This window comes from Schistocerca gregaria, chromosome 9 (assembly GCF_023897955.1).
Source record: "Schistocerca gregaria isolate iqSchGreg1 chromosome 9, iqSchGreg1.2, whole genome shotgun sequence".
In the NCBI taxonomy this organism is placed as follows: Eukaryota; Metazoa; Arthropoda; class Insecta; order Orthoptera; family Acrididae; genus Schistocerca; species Schistocerca gregaria.
The window spans coordinates 7,980,343-8,000,537 of NC_064928.1; the positions used below are offsets into that span (position 1 = coordinate 7,980,343).

The 20,195-nt window shown below is 49.1% G+C and overlaps 1 non-coding gene across 1 annotated transcript; it reads left to right on the forward strand.

The window, feature by feature from the left end:
- On the forward strand, positions 1 to 76 carry Trnaa-ggc (transfer RNA alanine (anticodon GGC)). The gene has a single exon. It is a non-coding gene; the product is annotated as a tRNA-Ala (tRNA).
- The last annotated feature ends 20,119 nt before the right edge of the window (positions 77 to 20,195 follow it).

Sequence of the window (20,195 nt, forward strand, 5' to 3'; positions counted from 1 at the left end):
GCATGGGGCGTAGCTCAGTTGGTAGAGCGTTCGCTTGGCATGTGAAAGGTCCAGGGTTCAAGCCGCGGCGCCTGCATATTTTGTGGTCAGTGCATGGTAAGTGTTGATCGCGGCGAACCTAAAGGCACGCAAGATGTTGCAAAGCCAGCGTCACAGACTGATATGATGTATACTGACGTAAGGAGAGCAAGATGTAAGTGTGGGGACCGGCTGTTATCGAGGTGTCATCGAGTGCAGATCTGTCTTAGGTATCGCGGCTTAACCTCATTGAAGTCTAGAGGGTGGACAACACGTTGGTCTTACTCAGAGCGGTGTCCGAATTCTATTTTCGACGTTATACGTGCCACTTTCATTGTGGCCAACTACGATTCGATACATAATGCACGAAACCTGAAAGACACCCTAACGGATACATAGAGAGTAGTGTTTGTCTGCTGAATAATGGGAGTGCAAGGGTCTGTGTCGTCTATATGGCTGTATGTAGCACCATTAGTCTTCGGGGCGGCGGGCGTAGCTCAGATGGTAGAGCGCTCGCTTAGTATGCGAGAGGAACTGGGATCAATACCCAGTGCCTCCAGAATTTTTAACACACCTACATGCGCACCTTGCCATGCAAGTGGAATAATTCACAACCAGCAGATGTGTCTAGGAAGATGCAAGCGAATTATTAGCATCCACAATTGACAAGCGTGCTGTTATTAGTGCGCAGGAAGCACCCTCCTCCCACGCCTACACTTAATTTAGAAACAGTACAAGTGTTCCCGTAAGATTCTCAAGCCTATGTCGGAAAGATCTGCCTTGCGCTGAGTTCACGTAAATCCCACTGCACATTCCTATTCTTTGCATGCAGTCAGCTGCTACTGGTGTTGCTAGTTGTGACTGCTGATAACAGATGCCGTAGCAATCAATTCATGGAGTGAGTTGTATGTTTTGCGATAGTCTGTCTCTGACAAGCAAGCACAGGTGACATAGGTGCGAACACAGGAAGCTTGCAGACCCTCGCTGCCTGCAGACACCGAGCAGCCACACTAGGAGGGCGGCCTAAGCCGTAGGCGAAATGTGCTCATTCGCTTTGGCGCGACGTCGAACTATAAATAATGCTGTCACTAGCGTGAGCGTCGTGGAAAGTCGGAAAAGTCGGCTGCGAGGGTGAGTGCCAAGTTTGGGGAGCGTTTCGTAGTATGCGCAGTGCAATGGAGACGCGGAAACTTATTGTGGCCCAGTGTTTTGCAGTTGGACGACAAGATTGGTACACAGTAGTAAAGAGCGAGGCACTGAGTTGGCATGAATAATGGAGTGCACAATGGGGCTCGAGATGTGTTTGTTACCTCAGGTGCTGTATGATTGTCGTCAAGGAGTGAAAACGGAGCAATTTGTGACGGCTCTTTCAATTTAAGACGTTAAAAACAGACGGAATTTTCATTTGTAATACCAGAGCATCGAAACTACTTGGTACTTTTGTGTATATGAACGGGTCCGCGCTTTTGTACTCTGCTCCCTTCACCGCTGCAAACCAACCAACCATCGTGTCCGTGCGCATCTGAGTCGCAAAGAATGGGGAATAGCGCAGTTTGCTCGTGCATGGGGCGTAGCTCAGTTGGTAGAGCGTTCGCTTGGCATGTGAAAGGTCCAGGGTTCAAGCCGCGGCGCCTCCATATTTTGTGGTCAGTGCATGGTAAGTGTTGATCGCGGCGAACCTAAAGGCACGCAAGATGTTGCAAAGCCAGCGTCACAGGCTTATATGATGTATACTGACGTAAGGAGAGCAAGATGTAAGTGTGGGGACCGGCTGTTATCGAGGTGTCATCGAGTGCAGATCTGTCTTAGGTATCGCGGCTTAACCTCATTGAAGTCTAGAGGGTGGACAACACGTTGGTCTTACTCAGAGCGGTGTCCGAATTCTATTTTCGACGTTATACGTGCCACTTTCATTGTGGCCAACTACGATTCGATACATAATGCACGAAACCTGAAAGACACCCTAACGGATACATAGAGAGTAGTGTTTGTCTGCTGAATAATGGGAGTGCAAGGGTCTGTGTCGTCTATATGGCTGTATGTAGCACCATTAGTCTTCGGGGCGGCGGGCGTAGCTCAGATGGTAGAGCGCTCGCTTAGTGTGCGAGAGGAACTGGGATGAATACCCAGTGCCTCCAGAATTTTTAACACACCTACATGCGCACCTTGCCATGCAAGTGGAATAATTCACAACCAGCAGATGTGTCTAGGAAGATACAAGCGAATTATTAGCATCCACAATTGACAAGCGTGCTGTTATTAGTGCGCAGGAAGCACCCTCCTCCCACGCCTACACTTAATTTAGAAACAGTACAAGTGTTCCCGTAAGATTCTCAAGCCTATGTCGGAAAGATCTGCCTTGCGCTGAGTTCACGTAAATCCCACTGCACATTCCTATTCTTTGCATGCAGTCAGCTGCTACTGGTGTTGCTAGTTGTGACTGCTGATAACAGATGCCGTAGCAATCAATTCATGGAGTGAGTTGTATGTTTTGCGATAGTCTGTCTCTGACAAGCAAGCACAGGTGACATAGGTGCGAACACAGGAAGCTTGCAGACCCTCGCTGCCTGCAGACACCGAGCAGCCACACTAGGAGGGCGGCCTAAGCCGTAGGCGAAATGTGCTCATTCGCTTTGGCGCGACGTCGAACTATAAATAATGCTGTCACTAGCGTGAGCGTCGTGGAAAGTCGGAAAAGTCGGCTGCGAGGGTGAGTGCCAAGTTTGGGGAGCGTTTCGTAGTATGCGCAGTGCAATGGAGACGCGGAAACTTATTGTGGCCCAGTTTTTTACAGTTGGACGACAAGATTGGTACACAGTAGTAAAGAGCGAGGCACTGAGTTGGCATGAATAATGGAGTGCACAATGGGGCTCGAGATGTGTTTGTTACCTCAGGTGCTGTATGATTGTCGTCAAGGAGTGAAAACGGAGCAATTTGTGACGGCTCTTTCAATTTAAGACGTTAAAAACAGACGGAATTTGCATTTGTAATACCAGAGCATCGAAACTACTTGGTACTTATGTGTATATGAACGGGTCCGCGCTTTTGTACTCTGCTCCCTTCACCGCTGCAAACCAACCAACCATCGTGTCCGTGCGCATCTGAGTCGCAAAGAATGGGGAATAGCGCAGTTTGCTCGTGCCTGGGACGTAGTTCAGTTGGTAGAGCGTTCGCTTGGCATGTGAAAGGTCCAGGGTTCAATCCGCGGCGCCTCCATATTTTGTGGTCAGTGCATGGTAAGTGTTGATCGCGGCGAACCTAAAGGCACGCAAGATGTTGCAAAGCCAGCGTCACAGACTGATATGATGTATACTGACATAAGGAGAGCAAGATGTAAGTGTGGGGACCGGCTGTTATCGAGGTGTCATCGAGTGCAGATCTGTCTTAGGTATCGCGGCTTAACTTCATTGAAGTCTAGAGGGTGGACAACACGTTGGTCTTACTCAGAGCGGTGTCCGAATTCTATTTTCGACGTTATACGTGCCACTTTCATTGTGGCCAACTACGATTCGATACATAATGCACGAAACCTGAAAGACACCCTAACGGATACATAGAGAGTAGTGTTTGTCTGCTGAATAATGGGAGTGCAAGGGTCTGTGTCGTCTATATGGCTGTATGTAGCACCATTAGTCTTCGGGGCGGCGGGCGTAGCTCAGATGGTAGAGCGCTCACTTAGTATGCGAGAGGAACTGGGATCAATACCCAGTGCCTCCAGAATTTTTAACACACCTACATGCGCACCTTGCCATGCAAGTGGAATAATTCACAACCAGCAGATGTGTCTAGGAAGATACAAGCGAATTATTAGCATCCACAATTGACAAGCGTGCTGTTATTAGTGCGCAGGAAGCACCCTCCTCCCACGCCTACACTTAATTTAGAAACAGTACAAGTGTTCCCGTAAGATTCTCAAGCCTATGTCGGAAAGATCTGCCTTGCGCTGAGTTCACGTAAATCCCACTGCACATTCCTATTCTTTGCATGCAGTCAGCTGCTACTGGTGTTGCTAGTTGTGACTGCTGATAACAGATGCCGTAGCAATCAATTCATGGAGTGAGTTGTATGTTTTGCGATAGTCTGTCTCTGACAAGCAAGCACAGGTGACATAGGTGCGGACACAGGAAGCTTGCAGACCCTCGCTGCCTGCAGACACCGAGCAGCCACACTAGGAGGGCGGCCTAAGCCGTAGGCGAAATGTGCTCATTCGCTTTGGCGCGACGTCGAACTATAAATAATGCTGTCACTAGCGTGAGCGTCGTGGAAAGTCGGAAAAGTCGGCTGCGAGGGTGAGTGCCAAGTTTGGGGAGCGTTTCGTAGTATGCGCAGTGCAATGGAGACGCGGAAACTTGTTGTGGCCCAGTGTTTTGCAGTTGGACGACAAGATTGGTACACAGTAGTAAAGAGCGAGGCACTGAGTTGGCATGAATAATGGAGTGCACAATGGGGCTCGAGATGTGTTTGTTACCTCAGGTGCTGTATGATTGTCGTCAAGGAGTGAAAACGGAGCAATTTGTGACGGCTCTTTCAATTTAAGACGTTAAAAACAGACGGAATTTGCATTTGTAATACCAGAGCATCGAAACTACTTGGAACTTTTGTGTATATGAACGGGTCCGCGCCTTTGTACTCTGCTCCCTTCACCGCTACAAACCAACCTACAATCGTGTCCGTGCGCATCTGAGTCGCAAAGAATGGGGAATAGCGCAGTTTGCTCGTGCCTGGGGCGTAGCTCAGTTGGTAGAGCGTTCGCTTGGCATGTGAAAGGTCCAGGGTTCAAGCCGCGGCGCCTCCATATTTTGTGGTCAGTGCATGGTAAGTGTTGATCGCGGCGAACCTAAAGGCACGCAAGATGTTGCAAAGCCAGCGTCACAGACTGATATGATGTATACTGACGTAAGGAGAGCAAGATGTAAGTGTGGGGACCGGCTGTTATCGAGGTGTCATCGAGTGCAGATCTGTCTTAGGTATCGCGGCTTAACCTCATTGAAGTCTAGAGGGTGGACAACACGTTGGTCTTACTCAGAGCGGTGTCCGAATTCTATTTTCGACGTTGTACGTGCCACTTTCATTGTGGCCAACTACGATTCGATACAGAATGCACGAAACCTGAAAGACACCCTAACGGATACATAGAGAGTAGTGTTTGTCTGCTGAATAATGGGAGTGCAAGGGTCTGTGTCGTCTATATGGCTGTATGTAGCACCATTAGACTTCGGGGGGCCGGGCGTAGCTCATATGGTAGAGCGCTCGCTTAGTATGCGAGAGGTACTGGGATCAATACCCAGTGCCTCCAGAATTTTTAACACACCTACATGCGCACCTTGCCATGCAAGTGGAATAATTCTCAACCAGCAGATGTGTCTAGGAAGATACAAGCGAATGATTAGCATCCACAATTGACAAGCGTGCTGTTATTAGTGCGCAGGAAGCACCCTCCTCCCACGCCTACACTTAATTTAGAAACAGTACAAGTGTTCCCGTAAGATTCTCAAGCCTATGTCGGAAAGATCTGCCTTGCGCTGAGTTCACGTAAATCCCACTGCACATTCCTATTCTTTGCATGCAGTCAGCTGCTACTGGTGTTGCTAGTTGTGACTGCTGATAACAGATGCCGTAGCAATCAATTCATGGAGTGAGTTGTATGTTTTGCGATAGTCTGTCTCTGACAAGCAAGCACAGGTGACATAGGTGCGGACACAGGAAGCTTGCAGACCCTCGCTGCCTGCAGACACCGAGCAGCCACACTAGGAGGGCGGCCTAAGCCGTAGGCGAAATGTGCTCATTCGCTTTGGCGCGACGTCGAACTATAAATAATGCTGTCACTAGCGTGAGCGTCGTGGAAAGTCGGAAAAGTCGGCTGCGAGGGTGAGTGCCAAGTTTGGGGAGCGTTTCGTAGTATGCGCAGTGCAATGGAGACGCGGAAACTTGTTGTGGCCCAGTGTTTTGCAGTTGGACGACAAGATTGGTACACAGTAGTAAAGAGCGAGGCACTGAGTTGGCATGAATAATGGAGTGCACAATGGGGCTCGAGATGTGTTTGTTACCTCAGGTGCTGTATGATTGTCGTCAAGGAGTGAAAACGGAGCAATTTGTGACGGCTCTTTCAATTTAAGACGTTAAAAACAGACGGAATTTGCATTTGTAATACCAGAGCATCGAAACTACTTGGAACTTTTGTGTATATGAACGGGTCCGCGCCTTTGTACTCTGCTCCCTTCACCGCTACAAACCAACCAACCATCGTGTCCGTGCGCATCTGAGTCGCAAAGAATGGGGAATAGCGCAGTTTGCTCGTGCCTGGGGCGTAGCTCAGTTGGTAGAGCGTTCGCTTGGCATGTGAAAGGTCCAGGGTTCAAGCCGCGGCGCCTCCATATTTTGTGGTCAGTGCATGGTAAGTGTTGATCGCGGCGAACCTAAAGGCACGCAAGATGTTGCAAAGCCAGCGTCACAGACTGATATGATGTATACTGACGTAAGGAGAGCAAGATGTAAGTGTGGGGACCGGCTGTTATCGAGGTGTCATCGAGTGCAGATCTGTCTTAGGTATCGCGGCTTAACCTCATTGAAGTCTAGAGGGTGGACAACACGTTGGTCTTACTCAGAGCGGTGTCCGAATTCTATTTTCGACGTTGTACGTGCCACTTTCATTGTGGCCAACTACGATTCGATACAGAATGCACGAAACCTGAAAGACACCCTAACGGATACATAGAGAGTAGTGTTTGTCTGCTGAATAATGGGAGTGCAAGGGTCTGTGTCGTCTATATGGCTGTATGTAGCACCATTAGACTTCGGGGGGCCGGGCGTAGCTCATATGGTAGAGCGCTCGCTTAGTATGCGAGAGGTACTGGGATCAATACCCAGTGCCTCCAGAATTTTTAACACACCTACATGCGCACCTTGCCATGCAAGTGGAATAATTCTCAACCAGCAGATGTGTCTAGGAAGATACAAGCGAATGGTTAGCATCCACAATTGACAAGCGTGCTGTTATTAGTGCGCAGGAAGCACCCTCCTCCCACGCCTACACTTAATTTAGAAACAGTACAAGTGTTCCCGTAAGATTCTCAAGCCTATGTCGGAAAGATCTGCCTTGCGCTGAGTTCACGTAAATCCCACTGCACATTCCTATTCTTTGCATGCAGTCAGCTGCTACTGGTGTTGCTAGTTGCGACTGCTGATAACAGATGCCGTAGCAATCAATTCATGGAGTGAGTTGTATGTTTTGCGATAGTCTGTCTCTGACAAGCAAGCACAGGTGACATAGGTGCGAACACAGGAAGCTTGCAGACCCTCGCTGCCTGCAGACACCGAGCAGCCACACTAGGAGGGCGGCCTAAGCCGTAGGCGAAATGTGCTCATTCGCTTTGGCGCGACGTCGAACTATAAATAATGCTGTCACTAGCGTGAGCGTCGTGGAAAGTCGGAAAAGTCGGCTGCGAGGGTGAGTGCCAAGTTTGGGGAGCGTTTCGTAGTATGCGCAGTGCAATGGAGACGAGGAAACTTATTGTGGCCCAGTGTTTTGCAGTTGGACGACAAGATTGGTACACAGTAGTAAAGAGCGAGCCACTGAGTTGGCATGAATAATGGAGTGCACAAAGGGGCTCGAGATGTGTTTGTTACCTCAGGTGCTGTATGATTGTCGTCAAGGAGTGAAAACGGAGCAATTTGTGACGGCTCTTTCAATTTAAGACGTTAAAAACAGACGGAATTTTCATTTGTAATACCAGAGCATCGAAACTACTTGGTACTTTTGTGTATATGAACGGGTCCGCGCCTTTGTACTCTGCTCCCTTCACCGCTACAAACCAACCAACCATCGTGTCCGTGCGCATCTGAGTCGCAAAGAATGGGGAATAGCGGAGTTTGCTCGTGCTTGGGGCGTAGCTCAGTTGGTAGAGCGTTCGCTTGGCATGTGAAAGGTCCAGGGTTCAATCCGCGGCGCCTCCATATTTTGTGGTCAGTGCATGGTAAGTGTTGATCGCGGCGAACCTAAAGGCACGCAAGATGTTGCAAAGCCAGCGTCACAGACTGATATGATGTATACTGACGTAAGGAGAGCAAGATGTAAGTCTGGGGACCGGCTGTTATCGAGGTGTCATCGAGTGCAGATCTGTCTTAGGTATCGCGGCTTAACTTCATTGAAGTCTAGAGGGTGGACAACACGTTGGTCTTACTCAGAGCGGTGTCCGAATTCTATTTTCGACGTTATACGTGCCACTTTCATTGTGGCCAACTACGATTCGATACATAATGCACGAAACCTGAAAGACACCCTAACGGATACATAGAGAGTAGTGTTTGTCTGCTGAATAATGGGAGTGCAAGGGTCTGTGTCGTCTATATGGCTGTATGTAGCACCATTAGTCTTCGGGGCGGCGGGCGTAGCTCAGATGGTAGAGCGCTCACTTAGTATGCGAGAGGAACTGGGATCAATACCCAGTGCCTCCAGAATTTTTAACACACCTACATGCGCACCTTGCCATGCAAGTGGAATAATTCACAACCAGCAGATGTGTCTAGGAAGATACAAGCGAATTATTAGCATCCACAATTGACAAGCGTGCTGTTATTAGTGCGCAGGAAGCACCCTCCTCCCACGCCTACACTTAATTTAGAAACAGTACAAGTGTTCCCGTAAGATTCTCAAGCCTATGTCGGAAAGATCTGCCTTGCGCTGAGTTCACGTAAATCCCACTGCACATTCCTATTCTTTGCATGCAGTCAGCTGCTACTGGTGTTGTTAGTTGTGACTGCTGATAACAGATGCCGTAGCAATCAATTCATGGAGTGAGTTGTATGTTTTGCGATAGTCTGTCTCTGACAAGCAAGCACAGGTGACATAGGTGCGAACACAGGAAGCTTGCAGACCCTCGCTGCCTGCAGACACCGAGCAGCCACACTAGGAGGGCGGCCTAAGCCGTAGGCGAAATGTGCTCATTCGCTTTGGCGCGACGTCGAACTATAAATAATGCTGTCACTAGCGTGAGCGTCGTGGAAAGTCGGAAAAGTCGGCTGCGAGGGTGAGTGCCAAGTTTGGGGAGCGTTTCGTAGTATGCGCAGTGCAATGGAGACGCGGAAACTTGTTGTGGCCCAGTGTTTTGCAGTTGGACGACAAGATTGGTACACAGTAGTAAAGAGCGAGGCACTGAGTTGGCATGAATAATGGAGTGCACAATGGGGCTCGAGATGTGTTTGTTACCTCAGGTGCTGTATGATTGTCGTCAAGGAGTGAAAACGGAGCAATTTGTGACGGCTCTTTCAATTTAAGACGTTAAAAACAGACGGAATTTGCATTTGTATTACCAGAGCATCGAAACTACTTGGAACTTTTGTGTATATGAACGGGTCCGCGCCTTTGTACTCTGCTCCCTTCACCGCTACAAACCAACCAACCATCGTGTCCGTGCGCATCTGAGTCGCAAAGAATGGGGAATAGCGCAGTTTGCTCGTGCCTGGGGCGTAGCTCAGTTGGTAGAGCGTTCGCTTGGCATGTGAAAGGTCCAGGGTTCAAGCCGCGGCGCCTCCATATTTTGTGGTCAGTGCATGGTCAGTGCATGGTAAGTGTTGATCGCGGCGAACCTAAAGGCACGCAAGATGTTGCAAAGCCAGCGTCACAGACTGATATGATGTATACTGACGTAAGGAGAGCAAGATATAAGTGTGGGGACCGGCTGTTATCGAGGTGTCATCGAGTGCAGATCTGTCTTAGGTATCGCGGCTTAACCTCATTGAAGTCTAGAGGGTGGACAACACGTTGGTCTTACTCAGAGCGGTGTCCGAATTCTATTTTCGACGTTGTACGTGCCACTTTCATTGTGGCCAACTACGATTCGATACAGAATGCACGAAACCTGAAAGACACCCTAACGGATACATAGAGAGTAGTGTTTGTCTGCTGAATAATGGGAGTGCAAGGGTCTGTGTCGTCTATATGGCTGTATGTAGCACCATTAGACTTCGGGGGGCCGGGCGTAGCTCATATGGTAGAGCGCTCGCTTGGTATGCGAGAGGTACTGGGATCAATACCCAGTGCCTCCAGAATTTTTAACACACCTACATGCGCACCTTGCCATGCAAGTGGAATAATTCTCAACCAGAAACAAGCGAATGATTAGCATCCACAATTGACAAGCGTGCTGTTATTAGTGCGCAGGAAGCACCCTCCTCCCACGCCTACACTTGCCATGCAAGTGGAATAATTCTCAACCAGAAACAAGCGAATGATTAGCATCCACAATTGACAAGCGTGCTGTTATTAGTGCGCAGGAAGCACCCTCCTCCCACGCCTACACTTAATTTAGAAACAGTATAAGTGTTCCCGTAAGATTCTCAAGCCTATGTCGGAAAGATCTGCCTTGCGCTGAGTTCACGTAAATCCCACTGCACATTCCTATTCTTTGCATGCAGTCAGCTGCTACTGGTGTTGCTAGTTGCGACTGCTGATAACAGATGCCGTAGCAATCAATTCATGGAGTGAGTTGTATGTTTTGCGATAGTCTGTCTCTGACAAGCAAGCACAGGTGACATAGGTGCGAACACAGGAAGCTTGCAGACCCTCGCTGCCTGCAGACACCGAGCAGCCACACTAGGAGGGCGGCCTAAGCCCTAGGCGAAATGTGCTCATTCGCTTTGGCGCGACGTCGAACTATAAATAATGCTGTCACTAGCGTGAGCGTCGTGGAAAGTCGGAAAAGTCGGCTGCGAGGGTGAGTGCCAAGTTTGGGGAGCGTTTCGTAGTATGCGCAGTGCAATGGAGACGCGGAAACTTGTTGTGGCCCAGTGTTTTGCAGTTGGACGACAAGATTGGTACACAGTAGTAAAGAGCGAGGCACTGAGTTGGCATGAATAATGGAGTGCACAATGGGGCTCGAGATGTGTTTGTTACCTCAGGTGCTGTATGATTGTCGTCAAGGAGTGAAAACGGAGCAATTTGTGACGGCTCTTTCAATTTAAGACGTTAAAAACAGACGGAATTTGCATTTGTAATACCAGAGCATCGAAACTACTGGGAACTTTTGTGTATATGAACGGGTCCGCGCCTTTGTGCTCTGCTCCCTTCACCGCTACAAACCAACCAACCATCGTGTCCGTGCGCATCTGAGTCGCAAAGAATGGGGAATAGCGCAGTTTGCTCGTGCCTGGGGCGTAGCTCAGTTGGTAGAGCGTTCGCTTGGCATGTGAAAGGTCCAGGGTTCAAGCCGCGGCGCCTCCATATTTTGTGGTCAGTGCATGGTAAGTGTTGATCGCGGCGAACCTAAAGGCACGCAAGATGTTGCAAAGCCAGCGTCACAGACTGATATGATGTATACTGACGTAAGGAGAGCAAGATGTAAGTGTGGGGACCGGCTGTTATCGAGGTGTCATCGAGTGCAGATCTGTCTTAGGTATCGCGGCTTAACCTCATTGAAGTCTAGAGGGTGGACAACACGTTGGTCTTACTCAGAGCGGTGTCCGAATTCTATTTTCGACGTTGTACGTGCCACTTTCATTGTGGCCAACTACGATTCGATACAGAATGCACGAAACCTGAAAGACACCCTAACGGATACATAGAGAGTAGTGTTTGTCTGCTGAATAATGGGAGTGCAAGGGTCTGTGTCGTCTATATGGCTGTATGTAGCACCATTAGTCTTCGGGGGGGCGGGCGTAGCTCATATGGTAGAGCGCTCGCTTAGTATGCGAGAGGTACTGGGATCGATGCCCAGTGCCTCCAGAATTTTTAACACACCTACATGCGCACCTTGCCATGCAAGTGGAATAATTCTCAACCAGCAGATGTGTCTAAGAAGAAACAAGCGAATGATTAGCATCCACAATTGACAAGCGTGCTGTTATTAGTGCGCAGGAAGCACCCTCCTCCCACGCCTACACTTAATTTAGAAACAGTACAAGTGTTCCCGTAAGATTCTCAAGCCTATGTCGGAAAGATCTGCCTTGCGCTGAGTTCACGTAAATCCCACTGCACATTCCTATTCTTTGCATGCAGTCAGCTGCTACTGGTGTTGCTAGTTGCGACTGCTGATAACAGATGCCGTAGCAATCAATTCATGGAGTGAGTTGTATGTTTTGCGATAGTCTGTCTCTGACAAGCAAGCACAGGTGACATAGGTGCGAACACAGGAAGCTTGCAGACCCTCGCCGCCTGCAGACACCGAGCAGCCACACTAGGAGGGCGGCCTAAGCCGTAGGCGAAATGTGCTCATTCGCTTTGGCGCGACGTCGAACTATAAATAATGCTGTCACTAGCGTGAGCGTCGTGGAAAGTCGGAAAAGTCGGCTGCGAGGGTGAGTGCCAAGTTTGGGGAGCGTTTCGTAGTATGCGCAGTGCAATGGAGACGCGGAAACTTATTGTGGCCCAGTGTTTTGCAGTTGGACGACAAGATTGGTACACAGTAGTAAAGAGCGAGGCACTGAGTTGGCATGAATAATGGAGTGCACAATGGGGCTCGAGATGTGTTTGTTACCTCAGGTGCTGTATGATTGTCGTCAAGGAGTGAAAACGGAGCAATTTGTGACGGCTCTTTCAATTTAAGACGTTAAAAACAGACGGAATTTGCATTTGTAATACCAGAGCATCGAAAGTACTTGGAACTTTTGTGTATATGAACGGGTCCGCGCCTTTGTACTCTGCTCCCTTCACCGCTACAAACCAACCAACCATCGTGTCCGTGCGCAACTGAGTCGCAAAGAATGGGGAATAGCGCAGTTTGCTCGTGCCTGGGGCGTAGCTCAGTTGGTAGAGCGTTCGCTTGGCATGTGAAAGGTCCAGGGTTCAAGCCGCGGCGCCTCCATATTTTGTGGTCAGTGCATGGTAAGTGTTGATCGCGGCGAACCTAAAGGCACGCAAGATGTTGCAAAGCCAGCGTCACAGACTGAGATGATGTATACTGACGTAAGGAGAGCAAGATGTAAGTGTGGGGACCGGCTGTTATCGAGGTGTCATCGAGTGCAGATCTGTCTTAGGTATCGCGGCTTAACCTCATTGAAGTCTAGAGGGTGGACAACACGTTGGTCTTACTCAGAGCGGTGTCCGAATTCTATTTTCGACGTTGTACGTGCCACTTTCATTGTGGCCAACTACGATTCGATACATAATGCACGAAACCTGAAAGACACCCTAACGGATACATAGAGAGTAGTGTTTGTCTGCTGAATAATGGGAGTGCAAGGGTCTGTGTCGTCTATATGGCTGTATGTAGCACCATTAGACTTCGGGGGGCCGGGCGTAGCTCATATGGTAGAGCGCTCGCTTAGTATGCGAGAGGTACTGGGATCAATACCCAGTGCCTCCAGAATTTTTAACACACCTACATTCGCACCTTGCCATGCAAGTGGAATAATTCTCAACCAGCAGATGTGTCTAAGAAGAAACAAGCGAATGATTAGCATCCACAATTGACAAGCGTGCTGTTATTAGTGCGCAGGAAGCACCCTCCTCCCACGCCTACACTTAATTTAGAAACAGTACAAGTGTTCCCGTAAGGTTCTCAAGCCTATGTCGGAAAGATCTGCCTTGCGCTGAGTTCACGTAAATCCCACTGCACATTCCTATTCTTTGCATGCAGTCAGCTGCTACTGGTGTTGCTAGTTGCGACTGCTGATAACAGATGCCGTAGCAATCAATTCATGGAGTGAGTTGTATGTTTTGCGATAGTCTGTCTCTGACAAGCAAGCACAGGTGACATAGGTGCGAACACAGGAAGCTTGCAGACCCTCGCTGCCTGCAGACACCGAGCAGCCACACTAGGAGGGCGGCCTAAGCCGTAGGCGAAATGTGCTCATTCGCTTTGGCGCGACGTCGAACTATAAATAATGCTGTCACTAGCGTGAGCGTCGTGGAAAGTCGGAAAAGTCGGCTGCGAGGGTGAGTGCCAAGTTTGGGGAGCGTTTCGTAGTATGCGCAGTGCAATGGAGACGCGGAAACTTATTGTGGCCCAGTGTTTTGCAGTTGGACGACAAGATTGGTACACAGTAGTAAAGAGCGAGGCACTGAGTTAGCATGAATAATGGAGTGCACAATGGGGCTCGAGATGTGTTTGTTACCTCAGGTGCTGTATGGTTGTCGTCAAGGAGTGAAAACGTAGCAATTTGTGACGGCTCTTTCAATTTAAGACGTTAAAAACAGACGGAATTTGCATTTGTAATACCAGAGCATCGAAAGTACTTGGAACTTTTGTGTATATGAACGGGTCCGCGCCTTTGTACTCTGCTCCCTTCACCGCTACAAACCAACCAACCATCGTGTCCGTGCGCATCTGAGTCGCAAAGAATGGGGAATAGCGCAGTTTGCTCGTGCCTGGGGCGTAGCTCAGTTGGTAGAGCGTTCGCTTGGCATGTGAAAGGTCCAGGGTTCAAGCCGCGGCGCCTCCATATTTTGTGGTCAGTGCATGGTAAGTGTTGATCGCGGCGAACCTAAAGGCACGCAAGATGTTGCAAAGCCAGCGTCACAGACTGATATGATGTATACTGACGTAAGGAGAGCAAGATGTAAGTGTGGGGACCGGCTGTTATCGAGGTGTCATCGAGTGCAGATCTGTCTTAGGTATCGCGGCTTAACCTCATTGAAGTCTAGAGGGTGGACAACACGTTGGTCTTACTCAGAGCGGTGTCCGAATTCTATTTTCGACGTTGTACGTGCCACTTTCATTGTGGCCAACTACGATTCGATACATAATGCACGAAACCTGAAAGACACCCTAACGGATACATAGAGAGTAGTGTTTGTCTGCTGAATAATGGGAGTGCAAGGGTCTGTGTCGTCTATATGGCTGTATGTAGCACCATTAGTCTTCGGGGGTCCGGGCGTAGCTCAGATGGTAGAGCGCTCGCATAGTATGCGAGAGGAACTGGGATCAATACCCAGTGTCTCCACAATTTTTAACACACCTACATTCGCACCTTGCCATGCAAGTGGAATAATTCTCAACCAGCAGATGTGTCTAAGAAGAAACAAGCGAATGATTAGCATCCACAATTGACAAGCGTGCTGTTATTAGTGCGCAGGAAGCACCCTCCTCCCACGCCTACACTTAATTTAGAAACAGTACAAGTGTTCCCGTAAGATTCTCAAGCCTATGTCGGAAAGATCTGCCTTGCGCTGAGTTCACGTAAATCCCACTGCACATTCCTATTCTTTGCATGCAGTCAGCTGCTGCTGGTGTTGCTAGTTGCGACTGCTGATAACAGATGCCGTAGCAATCAATTCATGGAGTGAGTTGTATGTTTTGCGATAGTCTGTCTCTGACAAGCAAGCACAGGTGACATAGGTGCGAACACAGGAAGCTTGCAGACCCTCGCTGCCTGCAGACACCGAGCAGCCACACTAGGAGGGCGGCCTAAGCCGTAGGCGAAATGTGCTCATTCGCTTTGGCGCGACGTCGAACTATAAATAATGCTGTCACTAGCGTGAGCGTCGTGGAAAGTCGGAAAAGTCGGCTGCGAGGGTGAGTGCCAAGTTTGGGGAGCGTTTCGTAGTATGCGCAGTGCAATGGAGACGCGGAAACTTGTTGTGGCCCAGTGTTTTGCAGTTGGACGACAAGATTGGTACACAGTAGTAAAGAGCGAGGCACTGAGTTGGCATGAATAATGGAGTGCACAATGGGGCTCGAGATGTGTTTGTTACCTCAGGTGCTGTATGATTGTCGTCAAGGAGTGAAAACGGAGCAATTTGTGACAGCTCTTTCAATTTAAGACGTTAAAAACAGACGGAATTTGCATTTGTAATACCAGAGCATCGAAACTACTTGGAACTTTTGTGTATATGAACGGGTCCGCGCCTTTGTACTCTGCTCCCTTCACCGCTACAAACCAACCTACAATCGTGTCCGTGCGCATCTGAGTCGCAAAGAATGGGGAATAGCGCAGTTTGCTCGTGCCTGGGGCGTAGCTCAGTTGGTAGAGCGTTCGCTTGGCATGTGAAAGGTCCAGGGTTCAAGCCGCGGCGCCTCCATATTTTGTGGTCAGTGCATGGTAAGTGTTGATCGCGGCGAACCTAAAGGCACGCAAGATGTTGCAAAGCCAGCGTCACAGACTGATATGATGTATACTGACGTAAGGAGAGCAAGATGTAAGTGTGGGGACCGGCTGTTATCGAGGTGTCATCGAGTGCAGATCTGTCTTAGGTATCGCGGCTTAACCTCATTGAAGTCTAGAGGGTGGACAACACGTTGGTCTTACTCAGAGCGGTGTCCGAATTCTATTTTCGACGTTGTACGTGCCACTTTCATTGTGGCCAACTACGATTCGATACAGAATGCACGAAACCTGAAAGACACCCTAACGGATACATAGAGAGTAGTGTTTGTCTGCTGAATAATGGGAGTGCAAGGGTCTGTGTCGTCTATATGGCTGTATGTAGCACCATTAGACTTCGGGGGGCCGGGCGTAGCTCATATGGTAGAGCGCTCGCTTAGTATGCGAGAGGTACTGGGATCAATACCCAGTGCCTCCAGAATTTTTAACACACCTACATGCGCACCTTGCCATGCAAGTGGAATAATTCTCAACCAGCAGATGTGTCTAGGAAGATACAAGCGAATGATTAGCATCCACAATTGACAAGCGTGCTGTTATTAGTGCGCAGGAAGCACCCTCCTCCCACGCCTACACTTAATTTAGAAACAGTACAAGTGTTCCCGTAAGATTCTCAAGCCTATGTCGGAAAGATCTGCCTTGCGCTGAGTTCACGTAAATCCCACTGCACATTCCTATTCTTTGCATGCAGTCAGCTGCTACTGGTGTTGCTAGTTGTGACTGCTGATAACAGATGCCGTAGCAATCAATTCATGGAGTGAGTTGTATGTTTTGCGATAGTCTGTCTCTGACAAGCAAGCACAGGTGACATAGGTGCGGACACAGGAAGCTTGCAGACCCTCGCTGCCTGCAGACACCGAGCAGCCACACTAGGAGGGCGGCCTAAGCCGTAGGCGAAATGTGCTCATTCGCTTTGGCGCGACGTCGAACTATAAATAATGCTGTCACTAGCGTGAGCGTCGTGGAAAGTCGGAAAAGTCGGCTGCGAGGGTGAGTGCCAAGTTTGGGGAGCGTTTCGTAGTATGCGCAGTGCAATGGAGACGCGGAAACTTGTTGTGGCCCAGTGTTTTGCAGTTGGACGACAAGATTGGTACACAGTAGTAAAGAGCGAGGCACTGAGTTGGCATGAATAATGGAGTGCACAATGGGGCTCGAGATGTGTTTGTTACCTCAGGTGCTGTATGATTGTCGTCAAGGAGTGAAAACGGAGCAATTTGTGACGGCTCTTTCAATTTAAGACGTTAAAAACAGACGGAATTTGCATTTGTAATACCAGAGCATCGAAACTACTTGGAACTTTTGTGTATATGAACGGGTCCGCGCCTTTGTACTCTGCTCCCTTCACCGCTACAAACCAACCAACCATCGTGTCCGTGCGCATCTGAGTCGCAAAGAATGGGGAATAGCGCAGTTTGCTCGTGCCTGGGGCGTAGCTCAGTTGGTAGAGCGTTCGCTTGGCATGTGAAAGGTCCAGGGTTCAAGCCGCGGCGCCTCCATATTTTGTGGTCAGTGCATGGTAAGTGTTGATCGCGGCGAACCTAAAGGCACGCAAGATGTTGCAAAGCCAGCGTCACAGACTGATATGATGTATACTGACGTAAGGAGAGCAAGATGTAAGTGTGGGGACCGGCTGTTATCGAGGTGTCATCGAGTGCAGATCTGTCTTAGGTATCGCGGCTTAACCTCATTGAAGTCTAGAGGGTGGACAACACGTTGGTCTTACTCAGAGCGGTGTCCGAATTCTATTTTCGACGTTGTACGTGCCACTTTCATTGTGGCCAACTACGATTCGATACAGAATGCACGAAACCTGAAAGACACCCTAACGGATACATAGAGAGTAGTGTTTGTCTGCTGAATAATGGGAGTGCAAGGGTCTGTGTCGTCTATATGGCTGTATGTAGCACCATTAGACTTCGGGGGGCCGGGCGTAGCTCATATGGTAGAGCGCTCGCTTAGTATGCGAGAGGTACTGGGATCAATACCCAGTGCCTCCAGAATTTTTAACACACCTACATGCGCACCTTGCCATGCAAGTGGAATAATTCTCAACCAGCAGATGTGTCTAGGAAGATACAAGCGAATGGTTAGCATCCACAATTGACAAGCGTGCTGTTATTAGTGCGCAGGAAGCACCCTCCTCCCACGCCTACACTTAATTTAGAAACAGTACAAGTGTTCCCGTAAGATTCTCAAGCCTATGTCGGAAAGATCTGCCTTGCGCTGAGTTCACGTAAATCCCACTGCACATTCCTATTCTTTGCATGCAGTCAGCTGCTACTGGTGTTGCTAGTTGCGACTGCTGATAACAGATGCCGTAGCAATCAATTCATGGAGTGAGTTGTATGTTTTGCGATAGTCTGTCTCTGACAAGCAAGCACAGGTGACATAGGTGCGAACACAGGAAGCTTGCAGACCCTCGCTGCCTGCAGACACCGAGCAGCCACACTAGGAGGGCGGCCTAAGCCGTAGGCGAAATGTGCTCATTCGCTTTGGCGCGACGTCGAACTATAAATAATGCTGTCACTAGCGTGAGCGTCGTGGAAAGTCGGAAAAGTCGGCTGCGAGGGTGAGTGCCAAGTTTGGGGAGCGTTTCGTAGTATGCGCAGTGCAATGGAGACGAGGAAACTTATTGTGGCCCAGTGTTTTGCAGTTGGACGACAAGATTGGTACACAGTAGTAAAGAGCGAGCCACTGAGTTGGCATGAATAATGGAGTGCACAAAGGGGCTCGAGATGTGTTTGTTACCTCAGGTGCTGTATGATTGTCGTCAAGGAGTGAAAACGGAGCAATTTGTGACGGCTCTTTCAATTTAAGACGTTAAAAACAGACGGAATTTTCATTTGTAATACCAGAGCATCGAAACTACTTGGTACTTTTGTGTATATGAACGGGTCCGCGCCTTTGTACTCTGCTCCCTTCACCGCTACAAACCAACCAACCATCGTGTCCGTGCGCATCTGAGTCGCAAAGAATGGGGAATAGCGGAGTTTGCTCGTGCTTGGGGCGTAGCTCAGTTGGTAGAGCGTTCGCTTGGCATGTGAAAGGTCCAGGGTTCAATCCGCGGCGCCTCCATATTTTGTGGTCAGTGCATGGTAAGTGTTGATCGCGGCGAACCTAAAGGCACGCAAGATGTTGCAAAGCCAGCGTCACAGACTGATATGATGTATACTGACGTAAGGAGAGCAAGATGTAAGTCTGGGGACCGGCTGTTATCGAGGTGTCATCGAGTGCAGATCTGTCTTAGGTATCGCGGCTTAACTTCATTGAAGTCTAGAGGGTGGACAACACGTTGGTCTTACTCAGAGCGGTGTCCGAATTCTATTTTCGACGTTATACGTGCCACTTTCATTGTGGCCAACTACGATTCGATACATAATGCACGAAACCTGAAAGACACCCTAACGGATACATAGAGAGTAGTGTTTGTCTGCTGAATAATGGGAGTGCAAGGGTCTGTGTCGTCTATATGGCTGTATGTAGCACCATTAGTCTTCGGGGCGGCGGGCGTAGCTCAGATGGTAGAGCGCTCACTTAGTATGCGAGAGGAACTGGGATCAATACCCAGTGCCTCCAGAATTTTTAACACACCTACATGCGCACCTTGCCATGCAAGTGGAATAATTCACAACCAGCAGATGTGTCTAGGAAGATACAAGCGAATTATTAGCATCCACAATTGACAAGCGTGCTGTTATTAGTGCGCAGGAAGCACCCTCCTCCCACGCCTACACTTAATTTAGAAACAGTACAAGTGTTCCCGTAAGATTCTCAAGCCTATGTCGGAAAGATCTGCCTTGCGCTGAGTTCACGTAAATCCCACTGCACATTCCTATTCTTTGCATGCAGTCAGCTGCTACTGGTGTTGTTAGTTGTGACTGCTGATAACAGATGCCGTAGCAATCAATTCATGGAGTGAGTTGTATGTTTTGCGATAGTCTGTCTCTGACAAGCAAGCACAGGTGACATAGGTGCGAACACAGGAAGCTTGCAGACCCTCGCTGCCTGCAGACACCGAGCAGCCACACTAGGAGGGCGGCCTAAGCCGTAGGCGAAATGTGCTCATTCGCTTTGGCGCGACGTCGAACTATAAATAATGCTGTCACTAGCGTGAGCGTCGTGGAAAGTCGGAAAAGTCG